Source organism: Primulina eburnea, chromosome 11 (genome assembly GCF_022965805.1).
Source record: "Primulina eburnea isolate SZY01 chromosome 11, ASM2296580v1, whole genome shotgun sequence".
Taxonomy (NCBI): Eukaryota; Viridiplantae; Streptophyta; class Magnoliopsida; order Lamiales; family Gesneriaceae; genus Primulina; species Primulina eburnea.
Window position 1 is genome coordinate 36,789,579 of NC_133111.1, and position 17,443 is coordinate 36,807,021.

Below are 17,443 nucleotides of genomic sequence, written 5' to 3' on the forward strand. Positions count from 1 at the left end.
ATGGGAAGCTTGTTTCCAGAGTGTTTATAGACAATGGATCCATTGTTAATGTTCTGTTGTTCATGTTCTACATTACAGGATCCTTCAAAATTTGGAAAAGAGTGTGGAAGTCCCGATTCCTACGTAAGTATTTGTTGTAGCTTTTACCAGAGAGTCTACAAAGACTTTGAGGGTATTATCAGCAAATGTCACTGTATGGTCTCGATCCACTCTAAGGAGTACAGGCTGATTGTCAGTCATATCAATCTAACTCCAATGCTATATATGCTAGATATTATGATAGAGCTTTCGATCAAATTAAATTTCACAACTACGAGGTGAATGGATAACTAGAGGAAGTGTACATGGATACTCAGAAAATTAAAGAAGCAGTTGAGAAGGTCCATGGTCTCTCCTACACCCATGGTTCGACTTATTATTGAGGAGGTCGGTGATTAAGTTCACTAAAAAAATATGGTTCTGCGTGGAAAGCCACATTGCAGCATTTGGTGAATGAAGTGCAATCTAATGAGTTGTGAGACATTGATAGAGCTGAAATAATATTTTAGGAAGAATGTAGAGATAATAAGGAAATATAGTTACAATTTGAGGATCAAATTTTACCTCCGTCTCAAATGGAATATCGACAGCCGGAGACCCAAGATCTCATAGAAGAAGTGAACTTGGGAACTACAGAATGCCCTAAACCCACTGATATTAGTATGTTGTTAGAGGAAGACGCGGGGAAAGAAAATGATAGAGATTTTGAAAAAGAACATAGATTGTTTCACAAGGGAGAGCATGAGGCAAAAAGTTCAGAAAACTGAATTATTAAGAGAAGATAAGATGTTTTATGGTTGGTCAATATCGTATGAAATAAGTTGTAATATCATTTTAATTAGTTTTATTCTATTTTGTTTATAAAGTTGATGGTATATGAAGAAAGTTTGTAAGGATGTGAGGAATAGACTTGTAAGTCATTTCTACAAAACTTACTGGTAAATAATAATTGGGCACTTGTCAATAAATAAAAATCATAGGTCATGGAGTTTCTTTTTTTACCAAATTTCGAGGACGTATTTGCAGGATTTATTGTTTTTATTATCCCAAATTAGTGATAAAATGATTGGTTGATGTCATTCGTGAAATATCGATAAGTGTTGTTAAATGATGTTGTGGTTCTTATGTGTTTTTTTTAGAAAATTATATGGTATGTTTCATAGCGGCTTTATATTTTTTCAATGGTTAAAACAGGTTGTTTGGTCATTTTTTAAAATAATTCAACAGAGTTTCTCTTATGATACATGTCAAAATACCAAAAAGTCCAAATATACCCCAGACAACAGATGTAATGACTGTAACATGTTTTCAAAAAGAAAGTTTGGCTTTCAAGCCACTTTCTCAAATCTAAAAATCAGAAAAATATTGGTCAAATCATGGCAAACGAATGCAGTCTACGTGTTTATTTCCTCTCAATGTGCGTAACACTCCATATGTATATGTTCAGTCGCTTGTAAAGATATGCACTTAAGCTTGGTAATTTTCTTTTGGATTGGCCAGCGGCACTCCCATGATGAAAGATTTTTCATCACCATTGGTTTTTAAGGTAGCATGTGCCTTTGAGGTTATCAAATCATCATATTTATCTAACTATGTTACCTGCAAATAAATGAGAACGAGGTGAAAAATAATTGGAGTGATGATCAACAAAGATATTAATGATCAAATGGTAGCACAACATACGTAATCAAAGAAAGCATTCATTTAGAGAAATGTGATGTGAAAAAGTTACCAAGGACGCAAGCAAAACAGACCATCCAAAGAATTTCTATTGGCCTAAAATAGGTTTTGGGTGGAAATAACCTTGGGGAAATAAATGTACCGAGCATTTGAAGTTAATCCTAAAGGAAATTTTGCAAATGTTTTGTTGTACTGGATGTAAGTGTACACACAAATAAATGAAAACATGAAAAAAAATGCATGTTGAAGCATCAAGAAATGTCCAAAGACTGTGTCAGCTGACATGAATAGGAATACATGGAAAAATTTCAATGATTATTCATCTAGGCCTTTTCCAGATTATCGACAAGCAGTGGAGGCAGTGGCTGAATCAGACGACTTTAGTAGCTCAAGTGTTGTAGGTGTCAAAGATGTAAGTTCAAAGAGGGAGGAGATTGAGAGGCATAGAGGAGAAGGAAAGCATGCTTGAAAGCTGAAGCTAAGTTTGCAGAATTGGCTCAAAGAAAAGCAGAAGCTGCTGTAGAAGCTAGAAAGAAAATAGAACTTGAGAGGGGAGCTACAAGTCAGGCTCTGTAGAAGATGGAGTAGATCGTTGAAATAAGTGAGAATTATCTTTCTACGGAAGATCTTAAGCCAAACAAAAACTCAAATAGCTGGAATATGATGAGCCACAAGAAAAAAATCTTGCATAACATAGCTTCAAGTTTCAAAGCTATTGAATCAACATATTTTGATGTAAGTCATAAAATTAGACTCACAATCCTCATTCAAATAAAATGCCAAACACCTCGAGTGCATGAACATGAAAGCATGAAAAATTCTAAAGCATTTATGCCTTGAAGAATTTTAAAAATATATTGAAATACACTTGCCACTTGAAATAGTGTGGCGGGATGCAAAAGAAGTTGAAGGCGACGATTTTCAGAAACTTGGATGACATCAAAATAGTGATGTATTCAACATATTGGACATGGATATCTTCGTGAGCGGTCAATTGGTTATCCGAAAATGAATAAGGATCAGTTGTGAGGACAATGAAGAATTGGATGAGTGTTGGGAAGAAAATGAAGTGAAATGGTTGAAACGTGGTTTTTATCATGAAATTAAGGAGATGAAGTTGGAGCTGGAGTATGATTGATAAAATATTATAACATTAGATTTTAGAAAATCATAAGATTCTTATGATAAGTAATTTTCAGATAATTCTTTATTATGGCAAAATTTGTATGAGACGGTCTTACGAGTCATATTTTGTGAGACGGTCTCTTATTTGAGTCATCCATGAAAAATGTTACTTTTTTTGCTAAGAGTTATACTTTTTATTATGAATATCGGAAGGTTAACACATCTCTAAATAAAGATTCGTGAGACCGTCTTATAAGAGACTTAGTCCTATATTATAACAAAAGCATAAGATTCTTATGATAACTAACTTTTATGGCATCGAAAGTATTTTTATTTATTATCATATATATACTTATTTTATTTAACATTAGATATTGTAAAAAATCTCCTTTATCACAAATTCGTTGCTACGTTTAAAATTATATTAATTTTATCCAAATTTTAATGGATCATATCACTCGCTACCCAAAAATTGTTATAAAACACCATACTTTTTAAAATTAATATTTGAAAAATTAATAGAATTCGAGGATCTTGGTTATTAATTTCTATCATTGTATTCTTTTAATATACCAATATAGATTGGTTAGTTTCAAATTAAATGAATAAAAAACAACAAATGCAAATAATTTGTTTATAATGGCTTGATTAAATTTTAAATATAATATACTACTTTTTTTTCTTCTAATAATTGATTAAAGCCATTAAGTTTGAATTAATATATGTCTTATTTCGACTTGCGAAAATTAATTTTAATAACCATTAATACCAAAGGGGGTGTATTCAATATAGGGGATTTATTGACTTTTAATCACTTTTGTAGATTTTAAAAGTCTAGATGTATTCAATTAAGACTTTTATATACTCTATAGAAGTTTAATGATATTCAAAATAGACTTTCATAGAGTTTTAAAAAGTCGAGTGGTATTCAACATTGACTTTTAAAAATTCTATAAAAGTCTATAGATATTCAAATTTTCCATTGACTTTTAATAACTTTGTGAAATTCATTAACATACAAACATTAAAGTTTAATGTACAACTATAAATTGTAAAAATTGTATTTGATTCAACCAAAGATTTGGATGATTTTTAAAACTTCTAACTCATACACAAGCTATTTATTTTTTTCTTTATCGCTTCACATCACATCTCTTATTGTTTTCTCTTCTCTCATCTATTTCTACATCTCTCTCAAATTTTCGAATTGTATCTTTATATTTATTTTCATCTTTTCTTTTCAAATTTTTCATTTTTGGCTGATTATTCATTTAATGATATTTTATTTTAATATCACAAGAAATTTTGAATTCTAAAATTGATTTTGTGATTTTTAATTTATGATTAATACAAATTAATATAATATTCAATAATAATAAAAGATGATCCAAAAAATGTTGTTTAATTCTTAATAATTTGAATGGTCTCGTAACAACCATGATTTTTTAAATTCATTTTAGCATTTTCAATTAATATGTGAGTTATGATATTTTATACAAAATTATATTCCCACAATACTAAATAATATTTTTTTCACATGTATATTATCAATTTAAAAACAAGGTTACCTGTTAATCAATTGATGTCTTTTAAAAAATTTACAAACATGCATACAAACCCACATATACACATTTAAGAATTACATGATTTAACTTTTAAATAAGTAAATTTATTTATTAATATAAATATTAAAAATAATTTCAAACTGAATATGTTATATATATATGTGTGTGTGTGTCAATTAATTATTGGTTCAAAGAAATTAATAAAAAATAATATGTTATAATTAATTACAAAATTTATAAAATTCAAAAAAAAGTTCACAAAAGTCTACAAAAATTTTGCAAAAAAGACTACATAAATCCACATAAATCTGTGAATTCTGTAAAAGTTAATAAAAATCTATCATTTGAAAAAGTCATAAAAAATTATCAAAACTCTAAATTGAATACACTCACAAAATTTTATAGTAAATATTTGACAAAATTTTGAGGGAGCCCAAGTTTGGGAATCTCGATCATATTACCAAAGTCCGAATCTCACTGTTGCCAGTTGATTGGAAATTTGGAATCTTGACCAAATCCAAATTAAACTTTTATTTGACGATGAATGTGCGAAATACATCGAAATTATTCTAAAGTGTTGAGTTTTCTAAAATAAATTTTTTCATGATTTGATAAGATTTAAAGTTGAATTATCTCTTACCTGAACTGAAATTTATTTCAAATTTTTAGAATCAAATATATTTATATATATATATATAATTTTTATATATTGTTTGTCGATCGTTGATGTGACAATTATCTTTCAGATGATCTGATCAAACACGATGAACAATATATTAAAATTGTATATAGATACACATACACGGAATGCGGACACGCAAATAGCCTTCTCTTATCTACCGCACCAGTTGTCTCCTTCGATTATATAAAAAAATGTTGTTTATGTAAATATGTGGTGTCATTTAAGTTAATTTGTATTTGTATTTAAGACAAGTACGTATGAACAAATTGCATCACAGGAGGATTAGAAAACGGGGAATTTAAGAGGTTTGGCATTCGGGTGCCCCACGTCAAGATTCTACGCTCTAGCTGAAGGTAATTTTCTTTGCCACCTTTTTCTTTTTTATTTTTCTTTTTTCATGTCGAGAAAAATTATGAATCTTGATGATCCAAATGAATGAAAAAACAAAACAACAGTGGGTTCTGTGTAATAGTAGTCTTTTGTGTATGTATATGTGCGTGTATTGTTGCTTTTTGCAGAGCTGTAAATGATGAAGACACTAAATGGGTTCTGTGTTTTTGTTTACGTATCTGCAGGTTTGATTTTTGGATGTATTTACTGCATTTGCATATGTATTTAAGAGGATTTTTGAGGTGACAGAGATTTTTTTTTTGAGTTCTGGTTTTTGTTTTGGGGGTTGATGAAGAAGGAGACTGGTTGTTGGAATTAGGATAAAAATATTAAATTTATGAAGGAATCCCTACCTTGCAAGTGACAGCAAGATATTTGGGTTTTGTATGTAACCTCCAAAATATATTTACTTGTCGATTTTTGTTGAATATTGCCAAATGAAATTTGGGATTTAGGATCCATTTGTATATACTGTCTTTGATCTTGATGACAAAGTATAAATTTTGAAAGATTAAGCGATGTCTTCAGTTTCAGAAAAAAGAATGCTGCCCTCAAGGCTACTTTATTTCCTGATTGCCTTTTTGGTGTCGCTTTTGATGCTCTCTTCGTTGTCCCTTCTTGAGTTGTGTGACGATTCTTCCATTGGTAAATCAGTTTTTCAGTATATTGTCGTTAACAATGCATCGACTTATTCAAAACCAAATGTCCGCACCTCCCTGACCGAAACTTTGGTGATAAAAGATAGTGCCAGTCAAGAAGTGGCTGATCAAGTTTCTAATCCGATGAATAATGTAGAGGAACTGGAGAAGTATGAGAGGAAGTTATGTGAAGGATCGGGCTCGTCTTAAGGTGTATATGTATGACTTGCCTCCCGAGTTTCACTTTGGGTTATTGGGATGGAAGGGAGGAAAAAATCAAATATGGCCTAATGTGAGTTATGAAAATTCAATCCCATCTTACCCGGTGGTTTAAATTTACAACATAGTACAGAGTACTGGCTGACTCTTGATCTTCTTGCCTCGGTTACAGAAGATGTAACAAGGGCATGTGGTGCAATTAGAGTGCAGAATTCAAGCGAATCGGAAGTAATATTTGTTCCCTTCTTCTCGTCTTTGAGTTACAACCGGCATTCGAAGAATCATGGGAAGCAAATGGTAAGTGTTGATAGGTTGCTCCAAGAACAACTGGTGGAGTTTCTGGAAGGTCGGAAAGAGTGGAAACGATCGAGCGGGAGGGATCATTTGATTGTAGCTCACCATCCAAACAGTATGTTGGTTGCTCGCAAAAAGCTTGGTTCAGCAATGTTTGTGCTTTCAGATTTTGGTAGATACCCGGTTGAAATAGCAAACCTGGACAAGGATATAATTGCTCCTTACAAGCATATGGTAAGGACAGTTCCATCAGTGGATTCGGCTACATTTAGTGAACGACCCACATTGGTGTATTTTCAAGGAGCAATTTATCGGAAAGATGTAAGTTTATGTATCTACTTTGCCATTATCAAGAACCTTTTTTTATATTTGTTTTTAACTTTTTATTATGATTAATGGTTTTATTATATGTGGTTCGAATTTTCTTACCACTTATCCTTAGATGGCTGGATAAAATAACAAATGATAATTGTACTTGATATGTTTTTTGTTTGCTTTCGGTTGATGTGGATTTTCTCATCACAAGTGTAAATGATACGGCCTTCTATCTTTTCTCTTAGATTGATTCGTGAAAACTGAATCCATGTTGTCACAGATTCCTGATCTGAGATAGCTTACGCTTGAGTGCTTGGAACAAGTAATACTGACAAATTTATTGTACTCACGAATATTTGTTGGGTGCTCAGGGTGGCGTTATTCGACAAGAACTATACCACCTTCTCAAGGACGAGAAAGATGTACACTTCCAATTCGGAAGCTCTCAGGCAAACGGGATAAAGCAGGCTAGCAAAGGGATGGCCTCGTCCAAATTTTGCCTGAATATAGCTGGAGATACACCTTCATCAAATCGTCTATTTGATGCTATTGCTAGTCACTGTGTTCCTGTCATAATTAGTGACGACATTGAGCTACCGTTTGAAGACATCCTCGATTATTCAGAATTCTGCATATTTGTAAGAGCTGTTGATGCTGTGAAAAAGGGTTACCTCCTGAGTTTGCTCAGAGGGCTCACACGAGAAAAGTGGACCAAAATGTGGGAAAGATTAAAAGAAGTTAGCAGTCACTTTGAATACCAATATCCAAGTCGGCCGTGTGATGCTGTCGATATGATTTGGCAGTCAGTCTATCGAAAAAAATCGTTCACTCAGTTGAATGTTCACCGGAAGAATAGGTACAGACGATCACAGATTGTCTAAGGAACCAAGTGACTTCATAGGTGCTAGGTGGTAAGTACTTGAAAATTTGAAGAGAAAGTTTGACCATCATGCATATATATTTGTACCTCTTTACCATACCATTTTTGGGCACATTCTGTTCAAAGAAAGTTCAAATGGGATTCTTGCTTAGATTTTGTAGAGCGAGCTTATTGATCCCTATTTTCGAATTGGCGATAAGAGAAAAGTTACTAACAAAGGAGAATTATGGCAAAATCGTCCAAAGATAGAGAAAAAATCTGATATAATTGTTGCGTACTCGACCAAGTTACATTAAATGAGGTTTCTATATTACAGACGGCATTCATTTAAAGCAAAAGAAACAATTGAAAATTGAAAAAAAAAATGTCTTTAAACTTCGAAGCAGCAAAAATTGATCACCCTTACTTTCTGCATCCATGATAATCTCTACATCGACTCTTGCCTTTGAATTTGCAGCATATATACATCAACATTTGTTGTGAATAGGGTCTGGTCCTCGTCGAAACCTTCTCTTTTCCGATTGATATGGAGCGAAACTCATAGCAGGTGCTGGGGCGATACTGGTGGGCACATTCAATTCTTGCAAGGCATCAACATGTGGTACACTGGCACTTCTCAATCCCGAGGCTCGGTCAGTTCGAATACACAAGCACCCAACGCAAAAAAATATGAGAAGGATGATGATCTTGCAAGCCATGCTGCTCATATTTTGCACTACAAAAACAACTTCTTGCTGAAAAAAGAATGATAAAAGAATAAGAGTTCTGTCTTGAACTGTGCCTCTTGGTGTTTCTGATGTCTTATTTGCATCTCCTTTTGTTTTGGGGTTAAAGCAATAAAGCACAAAGGGCCCCATAACATATCGAGAAGTTAAGATTTATCCCAATCATGAGCCTGTCAAAGTAGCAACTGAAGACTGTTTTAGAAGACTCTGACAGGTTTGAACAAAAGAATGTATGGAAACATCATTGTTTAGAAGCCAAGATTCTTGCCTTGGTTCCCCGCATTTGAACAATCCTTGTCCTTTTTTGCCTTTGCTCTTTTTGGACCAATTCAAAAACTTGGAGGATAATGTTACCAAGAATGGTTCAAATTCATGTGTTAGCTTTTTAGACTAACCTCGAGATTCAATTATTAGTGGGCCGTGAGCGTACGTGATGTATGTGGTCGTGAGAAGAATGGAAAAAGAAGTAAAAAAAAAATTATATATGATGTGTATTGCGAGAAGCTCAAAATAGTGAGAATATATATCTGATAATATAAGTGATCAAAATATTATTAATTAAAAAAATACAAAAACTTGCGTGAGACGGTCTCACGGGTCGTATTTTGTGAGACGAGTCTCTTATTTGAGTCATTTATGAAAAAGTATTACTTATTATGCTACGAATATTATTTTTTATTGTGAATATCGGTAGTGTTGATCCGTTTTACAGATAAAGATTCGTGAAATCGTCTCACAAGAGATCTACTCAAAAGAAAATGAATTGACATTTCATGGTACAATTGATAGACAAGCCGAATAAAAAGGGTGGTGTTGGGACAAGCTACACAAGACAAAAAGTTAACATTTCAAAACTAAATAATAAAAATAAAATAAATGTGCCACGAAAAGTTTTAAAATTCCTAAAAATACAAAGAATTTGCATTATACAGTAATCAAATAGTTAATAACATTTCAGTATTATATTAAATTTTTTTAAATCAGGATTGAATATATTCCATATCCATTTAACTATTTAATTTTAGACAAAAACTTGTGTGAGACGGTCTCATGAGTCGTATTTGTGAGACGGACCTCTTATTTAGGTCATCCATGAAAAAGTATTACTTTTTATGCTAAAAGTATTACTTTTTATTGTGAATATCCATAGGGTTAACCCGTCTCACAGATTAAGATCTGTGAGATGGTCTTATATGAGACCTACTCTTAATTTTAACAGCATGGTTTTTGCTAAGTATTAATTCAAACTAATTCGCTATAATTATCAAAATATTTTAAAATTCAATAAAGGCATATAAAAGAAGTGTTGATTTTTTCAACTTCTATTAAACATCATTATCATGATGTAAATGGAATGAAGATAAGTCAATAATCTAATCAAGACATGGATGGATACACCGAACATACATACATATATACGTATATGACAATATACTATTTGTTGCATCAATAATTTAGGTCGAGGTCTATAATAATTGAAGTTATATATTATTTTGTTATTTATATCATTCAATTTATTATCATCTTATATGTATATTTTGTTATTTGTATATTTATTATTGGTTTGTTTTGGAAAAGAGTGAGTCTCATGTGAGAGCGTCTCACGGATCATAATCTGTGAGACGGATCAACCCTATCCATATTCACAATAAAAAGTAATACTTTTAGCATAAAAGTAATATTTTTTCATGGGTGACCCAAATAAAAGATCGTCTCATAAATACGACCCGTGAGACCGTCTCACACAAGTTTTTGCCTAATAAAATAATAGTATTATTAGTATCAATAATATAATAATATTATTTTTTAAAAAAATATTAATATTATCACTGATAATAATAAATTTTTGTTTCAGAAAATCTCTGAATCCGTCATCATCATGCCATATTAACATTTTTTAAATGAGATAGAAGTTGATCCCCTAAATTTTGGTTTGGGGATTCTCCGAACCCGAAAAAACGGGGATCGGGACGGGTATGAGGGTGGTGATGGAATTCGGAGACGGAGATGGGGATACCAAACCCGCTCCCGTCCGCTCCATTGCCATCCCTAGTCACTCGTCTTCGTAATCTGCCTCAATCGAACTCCTTTCGATAACACGGACAATTCTCACCCAAGAAAATCACATTCCTATCCATGAGGAATGAATCACGTCATGTTGAATGTGTTTGCACCACCAGTAACTGAAACCTCAAAACCATAATGATAAAAGTGGTGTTGTCAGAACTTTGTTGTAGCAATTGTCGCTATGCACAATGACCAATATACATTTTCCCCCACCAAAATTCTCATATTACAACTGATATTTTCATATCATAATATGGACATTAGCAATCATATATCTACATGAAATCTCCTCAAAAAGTTAAACAAATATTACATGTATCTCATCATTCACATACAGAGTTTAGAAAATTTACAGCACAAACCTAGATACTTTTCAAATACCTATTCATCGATCTTATCAAACAAACACATACATCTTTTTCCTAAAATATTATATATAATAATCAAAATAATTAACATCAAATCTCAAGATATCAAAATGAAATATATGTATGTGATTCAAATATATCATGAGATAAAATATGTATCTTTACCAAAATTAAACACAATAAAATCATGACAAAAACTTGTGTGAGATGATCTCACGGGTCGTATTTGTGAGACGGATCTCTTATTTGGGTCACCAATGAAAAAATATTACATTTTATACTAAGAGTATTACTTTTTAAAATGAATATGGGTAGGGTTGACCCGTCTCACGGATTATGATCCGTGAGACGGTCTCACATGAGACTCACTCATTTTATTATTGATATTATTTTCGGGACGAGTTTGGGGATGGGGATAACAATCTCATATCTGCCCCGAACTACATCGAGGATTTAAAAAACAAATCCCCGAACCCAAACCCGAAAAAATCGGGGATCCCCATCTCCGTTTCGGGTTTTTCCCGTGGAGAAAGTTGTCATCCCTACGAGTGACGCTCATGAAGTGAAGTATACTAAGTGTCTTCATTATAGAGGCGTCAATAAAAAGATGAAGTTTTTTTTAGTTTGAATAAGTCTTTGTATGATAACATTTTATATTTAATAGATTCATTTGATATATGAGTGTGGCCCCGCTGACTTAAATCTTTTGAATGAACTACGTTAAAAACATGATATTCATGTGTTTTTTATTTCATTATTTATGCTTTTAATATTCAAATTTGGGTTTTGATAATTTAAGTTACGTTTTGTTTTGGCTTTGGTCCCTTTTTATAGAGTGCTGACATGATGCGAACACGTCAACTTTTTCGGTGTCACAATAATATTTTCCGGCTTCACCTCAGCACTTTAACGAAAAAATACCAAAAACCAAAACATGACCTAAATTACAGAACCAAAGTCTAAATTTGAATATTTATTGAACCAAAACATAAAATACACAAACTTAAAGGACCATTTTGACTATTTTCCCTATAAAATAAATACATTATTATATATCACAAAAACTCATGTGTGATAATCTTACAATCAACTTATTACGACGGATCTCCGATCAAACTGATGAAAATATTATTTTTATATTAAAAATATATTATGTCATATATGTTTATTTGAATAAAAAAATATTAATTTTATTATTAATATAAGCTAAGTCAACTCATCCGACGAATATAGTCAATTAAACCATTGCACTTGAACCTACTCACAACATATTAGTTGTGAAAATTTTAAATTGTCAGACATTATAGTCGATAGGTCCATTTGATATCCTTATACAACAATATCGATTGCGTCTCTTAGCATGGCTGAGCAGCCAAAGCAAACTAGAGACCCTGTAAATGGACCTTTTTTAAAAAATATTATTACTTAGGTTTATAATTAGATTAATAAAATTCGGACTCAATGACTCATTGGACTACCTTATATAGGTATATGATTGCTTTAATTCATCGACTATAAATCATTTTTTTTAAAAAAAAAATGAAAAAAGGGTAAATTTAATTATTTATTTATTTTATATTATTTAACAGTTTATATTATATAAAGCATTAATAAATAATACTGGTTATATAAAACCAACTTATAAACCAACTTATAAATTATCTGACAAGAGCTCAATATTTGTTTAAAAAAATCAAAATCAAGTAATTGTGTGCTTAAGACTTTCCATAATTTTTTCATTAAAAAAAATATTTTTTTGTTGAAAATGTTAAAAAAATCTCTTTTGGTTAAACTTTTTTTTTCGGTTGTTTGTAAAATTCACGATGTTGGTCATCAAATATTTTTTAGGCATGTATGTTGAGAAGGATCCGACAATATTTGATTATACATCATTATTCCATAGACAAAAACTTGTATGAGACGGTCTCACGGGTCGTATTTCGTGAGACGGATCTCTATTTGGGTCATCCATGAAAAAGTATTACTTTTTATGCTAAGAGTATTACTTTTTATTGTGAATATGGGTAGAGTTGACCCGTCTCACAGATTAAGATCCATGAGACGGTCTCACATAAGACTTTTTTTTTGATAGGAAACATTAATATATTATATTAAAACAATGTTACAACAAAGGCTTGGATAAGTAATCCACCGCCAAATTACAATAACGATAAGAAAGCCTAGCAACTAATCATCTTAAGCAATGAATTCTTTATCCCAAGAACAATAAAAACTCAATACAATATCAAACGAGAATGAATTTCCAGTCTCTCACTAAATCCGAAACCCTTAGGTGAGAATATTGTTCCAAATTTGAAGCCCACGCTGCAATCCTTATCTTTATTTTTTCCCATACTTGCTCGACGGAATCCTCAACATCCTCGAAGATTCTTTTGTTCCTTTCCAACCACAAGGACCAAAATATGAAATGTATAATAAGGTGCCAGAAGTCGCTGGATTTTTTTTGGTTTTGACTCCCCGAACCCGAGTAGAACAAGTCCGTAGCGTGTCTCGGAGCCACCCATTGCAAGCCCAACTCTTTTAAGACTTTCGACCAAATGACAGTAGAAAATGGACAATGCAAGAGTAAATGGTCCTGGTCCTCTTCATCACTTCGGCATAAGCAACACCATTGCGGCTTCAATACACATTCCTTCCACCTCTTCTGCACGGAGTCGCACGTAGGAAGTTTACCCAATGCCACGATCCACGAGAACATCTTAACCTTCTGTGGGACTTGTACTTTCCAGATATTATTAGAAATACAAGAGGAATGGAAATTAGATTGAGTAAAAAACGAGTTGTAAAAGGAACTGACAGAAAACAACCCCGAGGAATCACCCAACCATACTCTGTAATCCTCTACCCCCATCTGCAATCTAACACACTGTAACACAGTCATCAACTCAGTAAATTCCTCGAACTCCCTCTCACTAAGATCTCTTCTAAATCTAACATCCCAAACTATTGACGAAGAATTCCCAACGCTAACAACCTGGAAGAATCGATTGATTAGCTTATTGGTATCAACTGAAATGCGAAACAGAGAAGGGAATCTAAATTTGAAAGAAATCTCACCCTCCCAAACATCCTCCCAAAAGCGAATATTATTCCCCTGCCTAGGCACTAGCCTAATAAGTTGATGAAAAGACTGATAAGACCGAGAGATGCACTTCCAAGGGCTTCTGTAAGTCACTTTGACCGCCAACCCCAAATCCCACCCATTATCCTGAGTCCCGTATATGCTCTTGATAATTGCCTTCCACAAATTTCCACTATCCATCGATCCTCTCCACCACCATTTCCCAAGTAAGGCCTTATTTCTTAGGCAAATATCTCCCAAACCTAATCCGCCTTTGTCCTTAGGTTTGCACACTTGCTTCCATCCGACGACATGACAATGTTTTTCGCCGTCACCACCATCCCACAAAAAATCCCTCATCAATTTCTCCATCAATGCAGCCACCTTCTTCGGAACTTTAAACAATGACATGAAATAAGAAGGCATCGCACAAAGCACGCTCTTAATCAAAATAAGCCGACCACCCCTGGATAAGAAAGCTTTTTTCCAAGTAGCCAATTTCTTGGACATCTTGGTGAGAACCGGTTCCCAAAAGACCAGGTTGGTTGGATTGCCCCCCAATGGCAACCCTAAGTACTTGATAGGCCAATTCTCCTTTTTGCATCCACTAGACAAGGCCAAATCATCTACTTCTTCTTCCGAACAATTCAATCCCAAAACCACACTTTTCCCTAAATTAATCTTCAACCCAGAATATTTTCCAAATCGTTTGATAATCTCTACCAAAGCCAACAAATCATTTTTTGAATTACCGAAGAACAACGTATCATCTGCAAATTGAAGATGCGATATACCAACCTTCTCCTTACCAACTTCGAATCCCTCAATTAAATTCTCCCTCCTTGCCTTGTCCACCATCCTCCCCAATCCATCAACCACTAGATTAAATAAAAACGGTGATAGCGGATCCCCTTGTCTTAATCCTCTTCCCCCTTTGATTTTCCCACACGGTTTCCCATTAATAAAGATTGAGAAAGATACATTTGACACACATCCCCTCATCCATCGTCTCCATCTCTCCCCAAATCCTTTCCTTCGAAGAACAAGATCCAGAAACCTCCAATCGACATTGTCATACGCCTTTTCCAAGTCTATTTTCAGCACCATACCTTTCTTTTTTTTCCGACGATATTCTTCCACAATTTCATTAGCTATTAGGCAACAATCCAATATATGTCTTCCTTTAATAAAGGCACTTTGATTTTCCGCGATCGTTTTCCCCAAAATTCCTTTCATTCTGTTCGTTAGTACCTTTGCCAATATTTTATACAAGCTCGTAATCAAACTTATCGGTCTAAAATCATTTATCTTCCTCGCATCATTTTTCTTTGGAATAAGACATAAGTAAGTCTCATTAGTAATCCCATTAACAATTCCATCTTTGTAGAATTCCGCAAAAACTTTCAACAAATCCACTCGCACCGTATCCCAGTTACTTTGAAAGAATGCCATCGTAAAACCATCCGGCCCTGGTGCTTTTGAACCATCACTGTGAAAAACTGCTCGTTTGATCTCGTCCTCATCGAAAGATTTTTCCAGCTCCTCAGCCTCAACTTGATGTAAAGGGGACCACTCCAAACCATCTAGACCCCTTTCCACCTCCTCAACACTAAATCCATCACTATCCGATTCCCTAAACAAATACCCATAGAACCCTAAGATTTCCTGTTCGATTTGTTTTGCATCTGTGACCACCCTTCCGTCATCCAATTCCACTTTCTCTATCAAAGATCTACTCCTTCTGTGATTGAGCAATGAGTGGAAGAATTTCGAATTTTGATCCCCCTGCTTTAGCCACTTAATTTTCGCTTTTTGGCTACTGATCTGAAATTGTTTAAAGGCTACTGTTTCCAACTCACACCTCAAATCCTTCCTCTCCTGGTTCAAATCTTCCGACCAACTACCTCGTGTCTCAATCCCATCCAACCGATCTATCTTGTTGGTCAACTCATTGAACTTGACCCCCACGTCTCCAAACACTTCTTTATTCCAAACCGATATGTTTTTTTTGTATGTTTCAATTTTTGCATGAATTTATACCCTTCCCACCCCTGGCATACCCCATCCGTCCACCACATTCTGACTTGATCTTTAAATTGACGATGTGATAACCAAGCATTTTCAAATCTAAAGGGTGAAGGTCCCCATTTCAGCTTGGTATCATCCAGTAAAACAGGACAGTGATCCGATGTGATTCTCGGTAACATTGTTTGTCTAACCGTAGAGAATAAATCACTCCAACCTCCTGAGAAAAAGAATCTATCCAGACGACAACAAATTGGCACCGCTCTGAAATTAGACCAAGTGAACTTCCCATTGATTAACGGTGGATCATGGAGCTCCAACTCTTCCACCAACGCATTGAAACATGACATACTAGTAGTTACTGATTGGCTATTCAATTTCTCCCCTACATTCCTCACCACATTGAAACCACCCCATAAACACCAATTATTTCCACAAAGCGTTTTCAATCCCGCTAGTTCATCCCAAAAGTTCTCTCGAAGCGTCGGTGTAACTGGGCCATAAATTGCTGAAAACCACCACGTAACCCCTTCATTTTGTTTGATTTCAATTGAGACAGAGAACTCCCCAATCAAATTATTAAGGACGATAATCTCGCGAGGATCCCACAACACAAGAATGCCTCCTGAACTTCCAACCGATGGCAAACACACCCATTCAACAAATCTAGATTTCCACACGCTTGCAACGAATTTCCTATCGATTATTTCACGCTTTGTTTCCAGAAGAACCACAATGTCCGGTTTTTCATGCCTAATAACTGTCTTGACCAACTGTCTTCTTCTCACTGCCCCACCTCCTCTGATATTCCACGAGAATAGCTTCATAAATTAACGCTAAAACCCCTCGACTGACTTCCTGTATCGTCGTTTGAGTCACAAAGAATTCTTTTTTCCTCATCCTCAGAATTAACAGAATGCCTGCTATCCCTTTTAATCCTCTGCTCATCACACTCAGTTCCTGTATCCACCCTTCCTTCACAATTTTCCTCCCCCACCACAGCCATTGGTAGTACATCTCTCTCGTAATCAGGCTTACCATCAACCCGGCTTAGCCCCCCTCCTAAAAAACCACTAGAAATACCCAAAACTGGAAATGAAGAAGGAAGTACAGATTGAACTGAAGAGGAATGAGATAGATTAGAATTTTGAATACGATGAAGTACCTGTCCCACATTAGGCATCGATTTTTCTGGTGTATTAGGCTTTGAGTTGTTACCTTCCTCCGATGAGAAAAACCCCGCCAAGTCTACTGGTTCAGCTTCTTCAGCTTCAACAGATTCTTCATAGTAGAGTGAGCTGTTACTCTCTGATTCGGAGTAATAAATTTCCGCTTCCTTCATTTCATCT

General features: G+C 34.2%; 1 pseudogene; it reads left to right on the forward strand.

Annotated features, from left to right (window-relative positions):
* Positions 1 to 5,308: 5,308 nt before the first annotated feature.
* On the forward strand, positions 5,309 to 7,978 carry LOC140805714 (probable arabinosyltransferase ARAD1; annotated as a pseudogene).
* The last annotated feature ends 9,465 nt before the right edge of the window (positions 7,979 to 17,443 follow it).